The following is a 17843-nucleotide window of genomic DNA, read 5'->3' as shown; positions in this document are numbered from 1 at the left end:
TGAAAATCCTTATGATAAAAAAAAAAAAGCAAAGAAGAGGCAACTGATAGGTGCTGAGAATCAGCAAGGGTAGGACAGAGGATATGTGAAGCACATCCAAATAATAAATGCAAGAAAAATGGCATTCTAGGCAGAAAGAGTAGCAAGAATTATGTTTTTAGGACTTAAGACTCTTCATAACCCTGGCATATAAAGCATGAAAAAGAAAGATTGAGAAAAGAAGCCTATTGACTGATAGAATTAAAATCACAGGTTAAAGGAATGCCAGCAGGCTTGGAACACCTCCTGTCCTGGAACAAGGCGCAGGGAGAGAAAAACTTTGTTTCTTTTCAGCTGGAGAAACAGATTATAGCCAACAGAATTCATGTGTGTAAAGAGAAGCTGGGGGGACAAGGAAAGGAGTAACCTCAGAGATAAGTAAACTGCCTGCTGAAATAATTTAGGAAAAGCTGACAAGCGGAGGCCCTGGCAGGGTGGCCCAGCAAGAAGTCCTCTCCATCAGCGTTTCTAGCGGGCTGGAGTGCCGGGGGGTGTGGGCTTGCTCTCTGGGCAGCTGAGCACAGCATCTCTGTTGTAGCACCGAGTTCTGCCAGTCCTCCTGCACCCACAGCGAAACAGGGGCTCCTTGTCTGTGTGAGCAGCAAGCCCAGCTGGGCTCCTTCACTGCAGGTACACTCCGGAGGTAGTAACTTCTTCCCCAAACATTTTCTATCCCAGTTTTTAGCCATCCATTTCGGACAATTTGATAATTGGCTTGAGGATGGTTCAGGCTTTCCAAGACAGAAAGAACAAGCCCTCTGCCTCCATGCTGATCAGGCTCATTCAAAGGTCACTCAATTCCACAATGATTTGCATGACCTGTAGCATTTTATCTGCAGTGTTACAACACATCTTCTTCCTGTGCTGAATGCATGGCACACTAATCTGGCAGAGTTGAGCTTAAGACTGTTCTTCCTGAGCTGTGTATTTAGCCATACAGGTATGGCTTGCTTACTTACTAGATTGAGCAAGTGGCTATTTCTAGGATAATGCAGCGATTATCAATCACGCTGTACTGACTTCCCTGATAATAGGTTCCTGGGGAATGACATCTGTGCTAGCAAATACACCAGCATGAAGTTATTCACAATTAAAACACCAAACAGCAGTAACTGACGTTTAATTTGATAGAAAATACTTATTGTAGGCCCCTGCTTCCTTTTCTTCCAAGAAAGGGGAATCTGCAAGGTTAAAAATTGCTATAATACTTGTAAAATATCGTGTTTGTTCGTGATGGAAAAATGCATGATTTCAGGATTCATCATTTGTTTCACTTTCTTCATTTCTTTCCCCATAGTAAGATAAAATATGAATATTACATAAACACAAATTAATTTTACCTATTTAAATGCCACAAATCACACACAATAAACCTTAGAAGATCAATCAGGAACCTGTGTTACTTTTTACAAGCTTGAGTTAAAAATGGGTTTACAACAAGTGGAACCAAAATATCTAGCTTTCACAAAATGGAGTAGAAAAAGCAGACTATAAAATATGCATTAACATCTTCATGCATTTGGCAGCATAACATGCAGATCTGTGGTGATGTGTTTCAAAAGAAAATTCATTTCACCACAGATGCAGCTGTGTTTGCCTCCCACTTGCCCTCTCCAAAAAGTTAGGGGTGGGGACCCAAAAAAAGCCAGGGAAGATAATCAGAAGCAGGAAGACTTCTTATCAAAAGCATAGCTTCCAAACTGGACACAGACACATTATGAATAGTGTCATTTTTTTGTTATGGACTAAGCAGAAACTATTGAAAAAGAAATGTACTTAAGATATGAAAGAATAGGTTTCCAGTGAACGCTGCCTGTCATTTAACAGAAGAAAGTTCTCCAGAAACTAAGTATTTTCTGTAATTTCATCTTTCCACATCAAGTACAGCTACACCAGAAAACAGTGTTTACAGAAGGAAAACTGATGCCTGAAAAATTTCATATTGATTTCCTCTGACCTTCACCTTAGTCTTACATTCTCCTGGTTGCAAAATCAAGTCATTCTTAGCGTTTCATGCACAAAGTTCATGCCAGCCACTTTAATTTTCAAATGTTCACACTTGAAGCTTTGTCAGTGAAAGAAACCATTAAAAATTCAGAAAAGTGCTTTTAATATTTGAGGTTTTGTCTGGAATGCAGCAGGCCATGATTGTCATTTATCCCTGTGCTCACATAAATCAGGTTTAAAACATACACCTGAAAGTAAAATTTCAACAACTTCTTACATAAGTGATTCATTTAAAAGAAGTTTTTTGAGTATAGAATTTTCAGGATTCTGTAGCCTCCCTGAGCCAATTCCACCTCTGATGCATGTGACAAGAAGGATGATTTTGCCCATTGACTCAATGAAAGCAACTGTACAGTCAAAGACTATTTGGGGAAAAGCTGGAGATTTTAGACCACGCTTCTGAATTTCACCAAAGACAACATTTATTCTGATTTACTGTGGTGCTGGCAGCAGTTCCTCAAAACAGCAACCAAAGTTTCAAATCTATTAGCAGTGGGAGATTTAACAAAGTAACACTAATTTTACAAGAAAAACATCCTTTTTTGTAGTAGCATCTTCTGAGATCAGAAACTGCCAGAACTCTTCTGAGAAGTTCGTTTTGTCTCACAATCTAATAAAGAGCAGCTGAAGCACAAGCTTTGCAAACAAGTCTGAGAATCACTTCTCCATGTAGTTACGCTTCATAATTTAAACATGCAAAGCCAAAGGTTTATGAAACATTGCAGCAAAAAAGACATAAACCCCCACCCATTTACCTACGAGAAGCACACACTGGAAAGCCAGCTCAGGTTTGCTAAATCAAGTGCAGAAAAGGGTCCTGGAAGGTATACCCTTTGTCAGCCCTTTGAGGCTCCGTGATTGTTACTTCTCCAGACACCCCAAAAATAACATTGTTCCTTTTTCTTATTCCTGGAGATACAACTATCGATTTTCATTCAAAATATACTATACAGCAAAGAAGGGAGAAAACAATGGCTTGGCACTCTAAGCTAGTGAAAAGCCTTGCCCTGCTATGCGTGCATGCCTTTGGGAACCAAAGTCAGGATGGCCCCACCCATATGAAAAGAACTTCCTAAAGCATTAGGAAAGGTAAAAAACCCCAAGTTAGGATCCACCAAATAACAGTTCCACAAGAGTTGTTTCAGATAAATAGAGCCACGCAGCAGAAAAATGCACCTTTTTACAGGTATCTTAAAAATGAGCTCTGGAATTCCTCAGCAGTTACCAAATTCTTTCTTAGTTTCTGTGGCTCAGCTGAGAAAAAAGATATTAGAAAAACTTAGAACTGTCCAGTTCCCAGGATTTATCCCTAAAAGAGCAGAATTCTCTGTTGCTGATACACTGCTATCACTGAACTCCACCCAGCCAGATCTGCAACTAGCCCGTAAGTGCAGCCCGAGGAGAACAAATTGCTTGCAGCCTGTTCATCCTCTTCTCATCAATGGTATTCACCACCCAGAGGGTCTATTCATGTATTATGAATGAATAGGTTTCCAATGGCAACGCTTCCAAAGGCACAGTTAGGCCTCAAGAGCCATAAGAAAGGGTGGGGAACCTCAACAATGTTGCTTCAAGGACTGGGGGAGCTGGGGTTTAAAAATCCTTAAAACAGATATATTGCCGGGCCACAGCCTCTAGGAATAAGGAACAGATTCAAACCATTTCTAGCAGCAGCCCCCAAATTAGCCAATACATAAAACACTGAGGAAATTAATAATCATCACCACCACACAGTCCACTTGTGTAAAAGGCTGGATAAGCTAAATTTGCATTCCTTTCTCTCCCACTCTTGCAATCAGCTTGGTGCCTCGTTTAAAACACAGCAACCCTCTTCATTCTTACAGCATGCAGAAGCATAATGAACGACCAGGGGCCAAACCAGAAGGAGAAACCCAGCAGCAGCCACCAGGAATAACACTGAGCAAACTTGAGCATTTTAGACCTACCCATCTTTGTAGAAAAATAGCTTAATCAGTGCAGTGCTGAGGATAAAATCCTTGCAGGGACGGAGCTGTAGTTCCGCAGTAATCCAAACGAACAAACCATCATCTGTTAATATTTCAAGTCTCACGCATAAAACTGTTTAAGAATCCCTGTCACAGCACAGTCATTATTAGATGCACAGCTGATTTTGTGCTCTAAGGAATGATGCTCCATTCCACGAAGAGGACAGGTGGAAAGAAAAATGGAAGAATAAGAGGAGGCCCAGTGAAGTCGTCATGAATTTTTTTTTCCCCTGGGTCATTTACAAGTGGGAGACCCCTTCAGGATTCAAACCAATCAATCTTTATTTAGCACATCTTTTTCTCACTCAGCCTGTGTAGAAAGACTGCAGCAAATGGTGCAAGGGATTGTGGGATGGGGATGCAGCAGAGAGCTGCAACGAGATTCGCTGGGTGATTTTTTTTCCTCCCTACTCAGCAATCAGCTGTTTCGAGGCTCCGCGCAGGGCCATTGAATTTGGTCACCACAATATTATTACAGGATTAGCAGGCGGAGACAGCTACCACTGTGCATCTGGCATGTCAATGCAGCTAAGAAATACATATGCAAATATTACTCGCAAATTGGAAAAAGGATTTAACTCTGAAAGGGAGAGTAAATATTACGTAACATCCATTACCAGGACAGTCGCCACAGATGAAACGAAAGCACTTTCGTTTATAAAGGAGATAAAGCTTAACACTTAGTGATTCCACCCTGATTTTTCCAGGATCCAGAGTGTTTCATGGAACATAATTCTTCCCAGCTCCAACTTTCAGCAACAACAAAAGACCCCACAAACACTCTTTGTCTCTCCAGATGTTTAAAGCAGAAGCAAGGAACCTCTCCAGAAAGCTGTGCTACTGACACACAAACCAGCAGCCGCTTCTGCTACTACAGAGCTGAGTATTCGACTTGACTCAGACTTGAGTCAAATATTTAAAGCAGCAATTAGTAATCTCATATTCAAGGAATGCCCGAATCGAAGATAACAGTTTGTTCAACTTTTGTAAAAACATTAATGGAAAGGTGTATTCTTTTAGGTAATCTTTTTACTTCTTTAAAAAAAAAAAAAAATCACAGATCAATTCACATTTTACTAGGCTAGTACCAAAGGAAATAACAAAATATCTGGTATCTGGTATTTTTCAGCTATGCAGAGAAGGCTGTTAAAAAGATGCTTGTGAATACACAGACACTACTGAACTAAAGCAACATAGAATTAGCTTTGTCTTCCAGAGTAACAGCTGGTGGGTTTTGCAGACAAGGTAGCATTTGCATCTCTAAATACAGTGTATCTTTTGAAAAAAACAAATCATATGCAAGTATTTCAGCTAACTGAGGCTAACAAAGCTTCCCACAAATAAAAGGACACAAAGGTCCATTTGCATCAAGAAGAAAAAATGTGGAGTTTAAATAGTTTCTGTCCTACTCTGACTTAATTAGAACAGATATAGTTATTTTAGAAGTTTAAAATGTTGTCCCTAAGCTCTTTAAGCACAGTTTCCAGAATATAATATTTATTCCATTATTGGACAGATGAGGTAAATAGTATTAATAATCATTTAGCATGACAGAAATGTAATTTAAATTTCTGTTTAAAATATAGATTCTGCATACATCATTTACTTTCCACCTGGCAATCGTTTAGTTAGATTGGTTTTATGCATCAGGCAGATCCAGCCTGGTTTCCCTGGGTAATGCCCACATGGTGAAAGCATGTTGTAATCCAGTTTATAACCTGAAATGAAAGCTCAGGCAGCATGCGTGCATGTTAGGGTTTTGGGTGCTTGTGCCAAAATACTGCTTCTCTCATTCCCTCAATGTGTGCTGACTGACCTCTGTCAAAGAGAAAGAACAAGGTATGTTTCGCTTTAGCTCCAACATTCTGCAGGTCAGAAGCGACAGGCATATGCACAGCAGGATTCACGGTTTTAAAAAAAGGCCAGAGATTTCAGGCACATTTTTGGAGGGGCGGTTTTTTATGTTTGGCTAAGGGGGGTTTTGTTTTCTTTTTAAACTGTCTATAGAACCCCCATTGCAAAGAGCAAGCAATATATTTCACTCCCACCACAAGGAGATCCAAGGCCTTTTGTTTCTGCCACTGAAACAAAGACACAATTAAAAATCAAGAGAGAAAATTCAGGTATGGCACCCCCAGAACCGAGATGGAAGACTTGGACAGAAGCATGCATACATCACTTAGCTGCTTGCATTTCCTTGCTCATTTCAGGCATCAAATCTATGTACACTAAAACAATGACAAATGTTGCTCAAATTATTATTTTCATTTCGGTCAGTAGTAAGGACCACCTTCCCCTCAAATCAGAACCGATCCCGTAACATACCTCATGGCCAAAGGAGACTGGAGGAGTCACAGCTGCAGCTACTCTCACAGGGATCTACGCCTCCAAATGAGAAATTGCTTCAAAGTGCAGTTCTCTTATAATTAACTCTGAGAAGTTGCCTACTGACAATGAGCTGATACTCTGCAAATAATCCTGCCTCTTCAAAAAACAAAAATGTGGTACTGTGACAAGGAAAATGAAACAAAAGTCACAGCATTTCCTTTGAGATTTTTGTTCTTACAGGTTGAATGTTGATATGTGGGTTTCTTCTCCTAGTGAAGAGGAAACAGAGCTGTAGCTCAGTGAACAGTCTTGCACTTTACCCCCACAGACGTTACTACCAGCCTGTTTCAAATAGGTTTACTGCATGCGTATGTCTTTTGAGTTGGAGATGGGAGTGGGGGTTGTTATGTACTTGGTTTTGGGTTTTTTCTTTTTTTAAAAAAAAAAGAACAGGCTACTTTCCCTCAGAAATTTGCTGCACTCATCATTGCATCATCGCTGCTGACTTATCTGCGTCACTGCTGACTAATGAAGCAAGTTCTGGAGAAAAAAATACATAGCACATGCCATCTTCACAGTGTCAAGAAAGACTGATCTAGCCCCTGTTATCATGCTCTGTAAATGTCATGTTTTTTGAATAATTTATTCTTTTCCCTGTTCCAAGCACAATCTGAATTCATATTATTAGGGAGTCCACAAATAGCAAGTTACCAAAACACCCCACAGCTAATTTACAGACCATAGGCAGATATTGGTATATTCTTCCCTAATATTAAATAACTCATCCAAACACTCCAGGTTAAGATTAATGGTCTGCCCTGAAGCCTGTACTATACATTGACTGAAGGGAGTCAAACTCAGCCGGCTGTACAGAAGATATTTTAAGGTCAGCAGAAAAAAAAAATAAAATTGGGTTAGCCCAGACTAAATGGCCAGCTAATACAGTCCTGGCAATTAAGACTGACTGGAAAATAAGAGGTGGGAGAGACCAGAAATCAATTACCCAAAGCTGACATGCTGGGAATGAGGGCTAGTCTGGGAACACAAATACAGGAGAGGATGGGCTGTTAGAGCTGTCACCAGGCTCCACTTCCTTAATTTGACCATGGCGCCAGGAACACAAGTGAGGTGAAACAGCCTGTCATTGTGGGACCATGCCCACACCAGCAAGCAAGGGGCCTTAGTCATCCTCACAAGACAGCAGTGGTGAAGGCTACTTCACCTTTCCCCACCGTCGCTATGCACCCATGCAGCCCCAGCAGCTCCCACAGAGCAAGGGCAGCTTCCAGCCCTGCCTCTACATTCTCCGATAGCCCAGGCTGCAGCTCACATGGTCTGGGAAGAGCCACAGCTTCTTTCCACTGTGGGCTTGTAGCTAGAGGGCACATCTGACCTGAAAGGACCTCTGCTAGGTCCTGGTTCCTCCCCACCAGCCACAGCTTGGAGCCACAATCATTCTCCCATCTTGTGATCCAGTGGAGCAGATGCTTTTCCCCAGAAGCTTGTGACACAACACATGGCTTGTCATAGCCTGGGAGACAAAGAACTTGAAAGGTTTGCCCAGAATGTAATGCTAGGCTGATGGAGACTCTCAGCACCCATCCTTCCAAGCCTTTGCCACCTTATTCTATTTCCTTCTACCTTCTGAATACGCCCAGTTCAGCTTGCCAAGGTTGTGACTTGCCGCACAACTGCACCCAGGCTGGGACAACCTGGCCTCCCTGCCCAGCCAGACCCAAGCCTGGCTGGTGTGACTGCACTCCCTGCCTGTCCCCAGCACCGATGTTGCAAGTCAGGCAGCATGAAACACAGGCTGCTTTTCTCCCCTCTGTGTTATTCCTTCTCTTTCCTCTTTTGGGTATTTGCCGTTGAGGTGGCAGGGCCAGGCACTACAGTCACCAGAAACAAACTGTATTTTGTCATTTCTGCATGGCAGTGGGCTCACCTTCAGCACCACTGTCAGATCTTGATGTCATGAATTAAGTTCCCTTTAAAAGCTTTCAACTGCTAAGGGCACAGGAATAAGAGGAATAGAAGCCACTGCTATAAATGAAAACCTTGCTTCATAGTTTTACATATTTCATGCTTTGTTGCTTTTTCCTCCTTCCTCTCCTCAGCCTGTAAGCAAAGCTTGTAACAGGGTGAACACCTGAAATATATGAGTGGGCCTTTTAAGGTATCAATATACTAATGCTTTATACTCCGGTTTGTAGAGGGAAAGGTTATGGCTGGCATCTGATACCCCCTTTTCTTCTCTCTCCCCATCCTCACAGCTTTTGCCTGCCTCTGCAGTGTCCCTTCCCACCACCCTTTGGTGGTGCAAGAGTCCTGCTTCCTTCCCCAGAGCCCATTCCCCAGCTGTCCTGTCCTTGGATGGAGACAGGACCTGCTGGTGGCTGCCCTGCACACACCAAAGGACAAGACTGGCAGGTCAGAGCTTGTGTGATCACACAGTCATCATTCAGCTGAGATATGATATCGACTTGAAGGCTACTTGCCTGTCTGAGGTTTTCAGGACAGCATTTTCAGCCTTGCACAATAAATTCCAACACACTTGGAGCACACTGGATTTACTGCACATGAAGGACAGTTTGAGTGCTTGCACTGGAAGTCCACAAATCCCCAACCAAATGGCCAATGTTCTCACAAATGACATTTCAGAGAGAAGGGGTAGGAAATGAGGGGGAAAGGGCATGCCAAGGGAAATGATAGGATTAAACTGTCACATACCAGGTTAAATTACAGCCTCAGAATTGTCATTCAGGGCCTTTCCATGTTTAATAAAATGTCATATTCTCAGGTGACCTATTAAAAAAAATAGTATCTGCAGTGAGGTAGGTCCAAGTAATTATTTCAGGAGCTAGGTGTTGTGCAGGCCTAGGTAAAAGGATTCTAAATCGTACGCTTGCCATCCGAAGCAGTGAGTCAGAGCACCTGTACTGAAAAAAAACCTACCCTGGTTAACTACCTAGCGCTGGTAACATCTCCCTCACGATGGTACATTTTTGACTCTCCAGGCCTACCTGTTTCCTTAATGCTGACAGATCTCTGTTCAGCCTTTATAGGTACACAGGCTCAAATAAAACCAAACTGAACTGATAGATAATTAAAACTGCACATCAAATCATTGCTGCTTCCATAAACGTCAGCTCCGAAATGCTACTTGAAATAAAAGTGCTGCGTGGAGACTCCATACTAATCACTGTTAACCCCTCCAGGCACAGGCCATCAGGTAGTACATAGAAAAAACAGGAGGCTGGGCAGGAATCTATTTGGAAAGAGGTCCTTGGCCTTTTCTACATAATTTTAGTATAAGGTACATTGAAAAATGCTCTAGGCATTTTCTTCAGAGTTGCTGAGCAATAGCAAGAAAAGTAAAAGCAAGTAGCAAACGCTCAGTGCTTTTTGTACTGAGCTGTGCAGTGAACATTGAACTGCCCAGAGACCATGCCCTCCACTCCCTCCTAAGACACTCCTCCGACGCAGCACCACACTGCACCTCCGCTTGATCTTACACTTCTGCAACTCTCCCTTCAGAAGAGATGATACACACCAGGTGCTGGGGCTTAGTCATATATTCTCTGTTGACTAAAAAGAACTAAAGTTCCTCTGCTTCTGTTTCCATTTACTTCAGTAGGATTTTGTTGAACTAGCACAAAGTTCAAATCAGCAAGGGAGAAGTCAACACCAGGCAATCACTACATGCCATGTAACTTCACAAAATCAACTTAGAGACTACGAGCCCTTTAGAATTTTTTTCTTGCAGCCTTCAAAATCCTATTTTCCAGCAGATACAGCATATGGAAAATAAACTGGGAGAAAAATCAGCTGTTTCACAGCAAGACACAGCAGACAGAATCTAAGCATTTAAAAAGCAAACAATGGAGGCAGAAACTGAAAGGATTCACATCTTAGCACACAGCAGATAGGGTGCCTGCACAGGTAAGGTTTCTGCCAAAATCACATCATGGGAGAGGGACTAAGAATGAGGGGGCAGGAAGAACCCCCCTCCAGCCTGTGAGCAGGCTGAATTGGGGCTCAAATCCTTTGCAGCACTTATTCCTTAGAAGACAAAATATTGGTTGCTGCAGTTCCATATTTACCATAGCTTTTGTACAGTACCCACCTCATTTTCTTGCCCAGAGTCCAGCCGTGATGTTACCTTCTATGTCTAAGTTTTCTTCAGAATGGAAATGTCTTTCTAAAACACAGCAATATGTCTAGACATTCGTATCGTCCTTGGGTTCAGAGAAAACCTTGCTCAAGCGTTAAGTGGCAGGCAGAGGTTTACCCAGGCAAGCTCTTTACATTGGCAAAAACGCAACACTGAACTTTCACGGCAAGTAGGTAAACACGCAGCTGCATACAGCAGGTAGTCTGGCAGCACCAGCAGTAGTGAGAAACAATGTCAGAACAACCTTGGCAAAAGGAGCTCTGTGGGTTTTAACAATGGCTGTAGGTACAGGAGCTGAACGAACCAAACAACAGTAACAAAAAGCCACCTACAGCTCCCATGGGGAGCCCCAAGCGCACAGAACCTGAGCGGGCTGGCTGTGACGCGGTGTCCTCCTCCATACTCACGCAGCCACTCCATTTGACTTAGCAGTAGTCAGCTCCAGCAGTTCACAACTTGGAAACACCCAATGGCTGACCTTCACCCAGTAAACATGTCTTTCCAGTCCTCAGCAAGGACACTCATTTGCTGATCGCATGCCAGCGCTCCTATTTAAAGAACTGTTGTTACTGGAAAAAGCTGAAACCTTTCTACAGCAGAGGCAAAGTGCTCCCCGTATCTTGTGCCTTATCTGCAGAAATTCATCAATTCCCACTATAAGTTCCCACAGCAGAGTTTCAGCACAGCCCCAGTAAGATGTGGTTATGTGACTGCAAAGCCCACCATACCCCTGAGCAGGCTGGATCTCCAGGCAGTCCTAGCGGCCCTTTCTCAGGGCCTACCAAGAAGCTAGTCTGGCTCAGCCCAGGTTTTCCTCAAGCCTTTTCCTTGAGGTACAAGGTTTTATACCTGGCATAAACTGCATGGAGCAGCAGTAGTAAAAGGTGTTTACCTTTATCCTTCATCTCCAAAAATAACTCTTACTAAGCTTTCTCTTAGACATCTCTTCCACATTCTCATCATGCAGGGCAGGCTCAGGCTAGATGCCCAAGGCTCCTACAGGGGCATTGCCAGGCTGCTCATAAGCAAATCCCCAGTGCTGACATAGGCCAGACTTCTACAAAATCACATTCTTAGAAGAGCCTCATACATACCTGCTTGCATGAGTATCAGTCCTTTCAACTGACATCACAACTTGTGAAGTAACAGCTAATGAAAGAGGAGGAAAGCAGAATCACTCATATGACACAATTTTAAGACTCTCCCAAGCTGAACTGGGATACACAGTACATTCATTCCTGTATGAAAATATATCCATTTTACTTCACAGGAAACCCAGTACATTTTTAAGTACATGAAAAGCAAATTAGGAGACAGTATAGAAAACAATAACTATGTGCATGCAGCTGTATTTTTAAATAAATAATAATTAAGAAAAGCACTTGGAAAACACACCAGCATTAGGACAGCCTAAGAACAGTATTGTCTTAAATCAGCCACATTATCATTTGGATTGTGATAGCACCTGAAAACCTCTTCCAGATACCAGAATCCCACTGTGAAAGGCACCAGCTACACAGAACACAAATCCTGTGCCAGGATAGGTAACTCATGTCTTAATGCCTCACACAATTCAACTATGGCCATTTAACCATATCTGGGACACTAAGTATCTTTCTAAACTATGAAACAATTTTTCATAGCCAGCTGTTAATCTGGATGAGTTTTTGGACTATTTTTGTAAAGAAAGAGGAGCAACATAGTAGCTTATATAGCTGAATGTTTTGCAGTCAGAGAACAGGAGCAGATCTTAGCATCCTCGTCCCTTTGCAAACTCTATGAGCAGATATAAGAACTGCCGGACACTTTAGAAGTAGTCCTTGTGATGACTGTGACAAGATGTACCATGCTGTTACTGATACAGGTTATATGTAGTAAATGACAAAACCCATTAGAGATGTGTGTAAGGTAACCAGATCTAGGCTCTGCTGTTAAAAGTAATTGAGAAATCCATGTGGAAAACAGACTCGGCACTATCTCAGGTACTGAACTTCCCTAACTCAGGAAGGAGCTGTTAGGATGTATTTCAATTAAACGTTTTTGGAAGCCTGATGAAACAGCAATTGCTAGGCTTTTGGTAAGTGGGGCATGCTGTACTCTGAGTTAAATTTCGTTCACAATTTCTATCTATTGCTTTTTACTCTTCCTTTTTATTGCCCACTGATGAGAAACCTCTTTTAAGGCTACCAGTAATGTGCTGGACACTCCTTTACCCTGTGAGATGTGAAACTCATTGCCTTAAGATGCTACAGTTGGCAATATTTTACAGGCATTCCGGGTGAGAGGGACAAATTCACGGTGGATAAATTAATTAAAGATTTCAAAATACAAAACCACCACCTCTACCAGAAGCAAAACTGGAAGTACAAACCATTAAACATGAAAGAGCATTCTGGAGAGTACCATGGTATGTCTGATCTGTTCTTATGCCCTTCTGTAGACATCCACTGTCAGCCGCCACCCAAATTATAAGGCTAAGCTAGATTTACTTTTGATTTGACCCAGACAAACCTTCAAAATACTCAGTGTAGACATCACAGGAGCTGTCATAGTAGCCACTCCCTGTTGGCATAGCTAATGGACATTAATGGCTCCACAGGGCTGTTTTTATCACTTTGCAGAGCCCTGCCATTTAGGGATGTCAGGTGAAATTAATCCATCAGACAGCTGCCTTAATACACTACTCTTGCCTGAAGAATGCTACTCAGGGCCACAGAGTACCTGTAGCGTGTACACCCATTTCTACGTCAGATAAACCAGACACACAACAATGGGGACTCACTAGTCATCGCCCCAAGCAGACAACCCTTTCACGGTGAATACATACAATCCCAACCTAGGATTTCTCCCCACTTGCTCCTACCCTTTCAAATTTACTTTATCCTTAAGGGGAAAAAAAAAAAAGAAAAAAAAAAAAGACTTCTAGTGATATTTTCTTAAGAGTGACATTTGTCTTGTTTCTCTGCTGAGGTACTCTATATCACTCTAAAAGCAATGCCATAGAGCTTGAAAAAATCATGCATTGATCACTATCCTGGTTCTCCTCATTTAAAAGTTGTTCACCTTCCTCAATATAGGTAACTCCGGAGGGTGCACACATTCAGAGCAGACCCTTCTGGGAGGGCACATCCCAGAGGTGAAACAATGATGGCTGTTGAGAGGATAAAGTCCTCCATTCAGGAGCACAGATAAAAATCTATCCCAAAAGTTAAACAGGGGAAGAAGACTTCCTGTTATTCTGCTTACCTATATTCAACACCATGCAATGTGTCAGCTTCTGATAAGACAAACATAATTTTGGATTTTGCAAGAACAGGAAACAGAGCTACTCATTTTTTGCAAATTCACCTTACTATATACAAACATTTTTGCATGCACTAGTCTAGTCTGGGGGTTTTATTATTTTTTTGTAGGAGGGAATAGTAAAAAAGTTAATTAGAATGAGGAAGCTAAGGGATGAGGGGTTCTCTGCCTACGCAGAACATGTAGCAGTTCTTCTAAAACAGTCCTCTGTTACATACTGTCTTCTGTTCTCTGTGTAATAAAGAATTACATTTATCTCCACTGAGAGATTTTAAATAAAGGATTACATTTATGAATGAATGGGAAATTATTCATCTGTAATTACAATAGAGTCATAGAATGACATAATGGTTTGGGTTAGAAGGAACCTGCAAGATTACCTATTCCACCCCCCCCCCACCACGGGCAGGGACACCTTCCACCAGCCCAGGTTGCTCCCAGCCCCGTCCAGCCTGGCCTTGAGCACGTCCAGGGATGGGGCAGCCACAGCTGCTCTGGGCAACCTGTTCCAGTGCCTCAGCACCCTCACAGGGAAGAATTTCTTCCTAATATCTAACTTAAATCTACTCACTTCCAGTTTAAAGCCGCTCCCCCATGTCCCATCACTACAGGCCCCTGTACAACGTCCCTCCCCAGCTTTCCTGTAGCCCTTTCAGGCACTGGCAGCTGCTAGAAGGTCTCCCCGGAGCCTTCTCCTCCAGGCTGACCCCCCCAGCTCTCTCAGCCCGTCTTCATAGCAGAGGATACTTCATAGGATACTCGATTAATAATGAAGTGTCTCCGAATATGTTTGTATTTCACAATCAAAATTTATTTCCAGCTATTTTAGATGCAAGACAAAAAAATATTACCACTGCATATTTGATAAATAGGATGAAATCTTCATGGTGCACACTTAACTTTATCTCTTTATTATAAAATGTTTTCTGAGCTGAGATGCAGAAAGACCAGTTGTTCCCAAGACTATGCTGCACAGACTAAGGATTAGGGAGTAAGTAAAGAGAAGAGCCTGTTCTTTGCAGAGGGTCCAGCAAGCTTTTCAAGCACACTGGGAAGACCACACACTTACCCATATCATAGTGTTTTCTCAGAGTAACACTCAGGACAAAAAAACCACCCTCAGATGGTACAAAATTAGGCTGCTACCTGATTTATAGGCCCTAGGTTTCCCAACCCCAGTACAGTGCAATTACTTGAGCTTTAAACATCAAATTAAATCTGCCTTCAGGATAACAAATCCCCCCCGCCATGACCTGCAGAAGCTTATGTTGTGGTAGTTAATCCCTGAAGGTTTACAGTAAAACTTCCACCATTATAGGAATTACGGGAAAAGAAAGTTGTAGGAGGGTATTTCATGAATACTGTTTCCTCACTGGAAAAGGAAGAAAAAAAATACTGTGCGAATGCAGACAAACTGTAGCAGTCTTTCCTCTTCAACAGTTTATGTATGCTGCAGCAGTCTTGTGCCTCAGTCCAGAGTTTTCACTCCTGGGGGTCATTTTAGTTCCTGAGGAATTTCTAAGCAGCTTGATTTACAGTATTTACAATATATAGCTGGTCTCAGAAGAACCAGGGTGGCCTTGAAGACACCTGGCATCACTGAACCTAGTGGCATCTGCTCTTTTGGAAGTCCTGTTTGTCACTGAGTATGCGAGCTCTCTAATAATATAGATCGTGGGCCAAATATAGCTGGGCCTAAATATGGTACACATACTAGGTCTCTGCAAGGACCACTTTAGAGATTAATGCATTCAAAGGCACACAAAAACATAATTGTCGGGATTTTTTCAAGAGCATTTCCTAGTTCAGCAAAATCTTTTGAGTGCATTTTTTGTTGTTGTTGTTCTGTAAGTAATTGTGTCAAGTGCATTTGCTCAAGATGCCATCACTGCCTCGAAGGGGTTTTGTTCTGCACAAGGTGCAGGAGCATCTTTGCACATTTATATTTTCATACTAGTCAGAGTTACATAGCTCCGAATAATTGGGCCGTTGCTCATTCCTTGCTAAATCAACTCCTGAGCAGTTCATAAAACACACTGGTATATAACACACCCTTCAAGCTCACAAACAACCCAGTTCTACTAAACTTTGACATAGAAGGAGGCAGGCACAGTATAAATCTTTGCAGAGGCTAAAATTTTCACTTTTTCTTTAAGCCATCACTGCACACATTACAATTTTCCAAATAACAAGTTCAACAACGAGATGTCCTCAAACCTAGCATCCAACACCCATAAAGAACAGCAGAAAAAGAGGGGATTGTCACTCAGCATTTCCAGAACTGAAATAAACAAAATAATCAAGAACAGAGGCTCATGGTAGCACAGAACAAATAGCATTACATGACAAAAGAACAGAAAATCACCCAGAAATAAACTGATCATACACATGTTTAAGCAGACTAATAACACTAAGACAAATAAATCCATACTGGATTATGAGCAGGCAGATTGCTGAACATTCATCTCATGCATTTAAAACTCGATCAAAAGTAACTGCATCTAGTCCAATCTTTGTCTCTTTCAGAGAGGACATCCACCCTCAAGTAAGGACTGAAGATCACCATCCACCTAATTAATTGCTTCTCAAATGCATCCAAAAGTGATAATATTCAGAAGTTTCTAAAGTGAGAGAGAATGAATAATACTTTTACACATACGCAAAAGTGTTGGCCGTAAAAAGCAGAATTGTCTGGAGTTCTTCCAGGGGAACATTTAGGGTATACATGATTACGGTACATTTTTAAGTCATTTGTCTTCTCCTAGTGGCAGGGCATATTCTTTAAGTTATTATAGCCTAGATAATACCTAGCAGTAAAAGATCATAGCCATTCCAGCAGCAGTTTCTTTGTAAACTATTGTAGCAGTCCAGCTATACCTGATATATTTTGATGCTTGTGTTAACAGGATCACGATGTAATGCAAGAAGTGCCAGAATACATGCTGCTAGCACTTTTCACATGTCTATGATTAGTCTCCTTCTTAATTTAGCTGTGCCTCTTTTAACCCTACTGCAGCTACCTAATAGCAGCATGGATGGAGCCAGCCAACATCTACCTGCCGCAGTCTTTTCAGCATCTCAAGAACTATATTCCAATTGCCATTTCAAATCTTCCTTTTGAATGGGATTTGTTTTTGAGTTACTGCCCTAAAGTCCAGCTGGCAAATGGGAAGGCTGCCTGGTTGGCAGCAGACTTCTCAGCTGACTAGATCCTTGGCTGTCCCCACACAGTGCATTAGAGTGATGTTTACGTCATTTATTTCACTTTATACTATTCCAGTTACAGACTGCTGTTCCAGTGATACAACTAAATTGCTGACTTCCAGCTAGATTCCCCTTGTAAAATAAGCAATGCCCAATCCAAATATAGCCAGTCACCCCAATTATTAGAAGGAAAGACATGCAATGCCAAGATATGTCTACAGATCCTGTGACAGAAAATGTCGAGAGTGTCTATGGTAGAAAACAAAGATAAATGTCTTTAATGTAACTAAGTATACAATAAATATTTAGTTATTTAAACCACAGAAATACAATCTGGTCTTTATAGAAATACAACAATTCAGAAAATTTGACAGGAAATGCCATTTTCATCTCTCCAAAGGTCATCCTGAGTTCTGTTCTGTGAGAGGTGGACTCTATTCCAGTTGATCAAAAATAAGAAGGAATTCTTCCAAACTGCATTTGCTAAGTCTTTGCAACCAAGCAGCTCTTTCCATTACAGGCACATGTTAACATAAACCTTACAGTACACCAAGGCACTGCCTCCAATCCATTCATGTCACATAGCAAATAGAATAGCGGCCCCAAATTCTAAGAGAAGCAAGTGTGTCTTTAAAAGTAATCTAGCAAAAATGAAGGTATAGAGAGGTAAAGTCTATTTATGTGAATGCTAAGCCTTGTTCTTTTCCCTTCAGCATTCTAGAAACCTCCAAACGATCATTATTTCCTTTAAAACATTTATTCCTTTCAATAAATATTGATTT

General features: G+C 41.7%; 1 protein-coding gene across 17 annotated transcripts in view; it reads right to left on the bottom strand.

Moving 5' to 3' along the window:
- TRIM2 (tripartite motif containing 2) overlaps window positions 1-17843 on the bottom strand; it is a 117300-nt gene that overhangs the window by 41373 nt on the left and 58084 nt on the right. For 2 of the 17 annotated variants that reach the window (XM_040600428.1, XM_040600373.1), the window contains exon 2: window positions 11649-11703. The exons of 8 other annotated variants lie outside the window; for them this stretch is intronic. The gene's annotated coding sequence lies outside the window, so the exon portion shown is untranslated. 7 more of the 17 variants (XM_040600346.1, XM_040600409.1, XM_040600447.1 and 4 more) reach the window with 6 other exon arrangements.

Source organism: Falco naumanni, chromosome 1 (assembly GCF_017639655.2).
Source record: "Falco naumanni isolate bFalNau1 chromosome 1, bFalNau1.pat, whole genome shotgun sequence".
Taxonomy (NCBI): domain Eukaryota; kingdom Metazoa; phylum Chordata; class Aves; order Falconiformes; family Falconidae; genus Falco; species Falco naumanni.
This window is presented reverse-complemented; position numbering and strand designations above follow the sequence as displayed.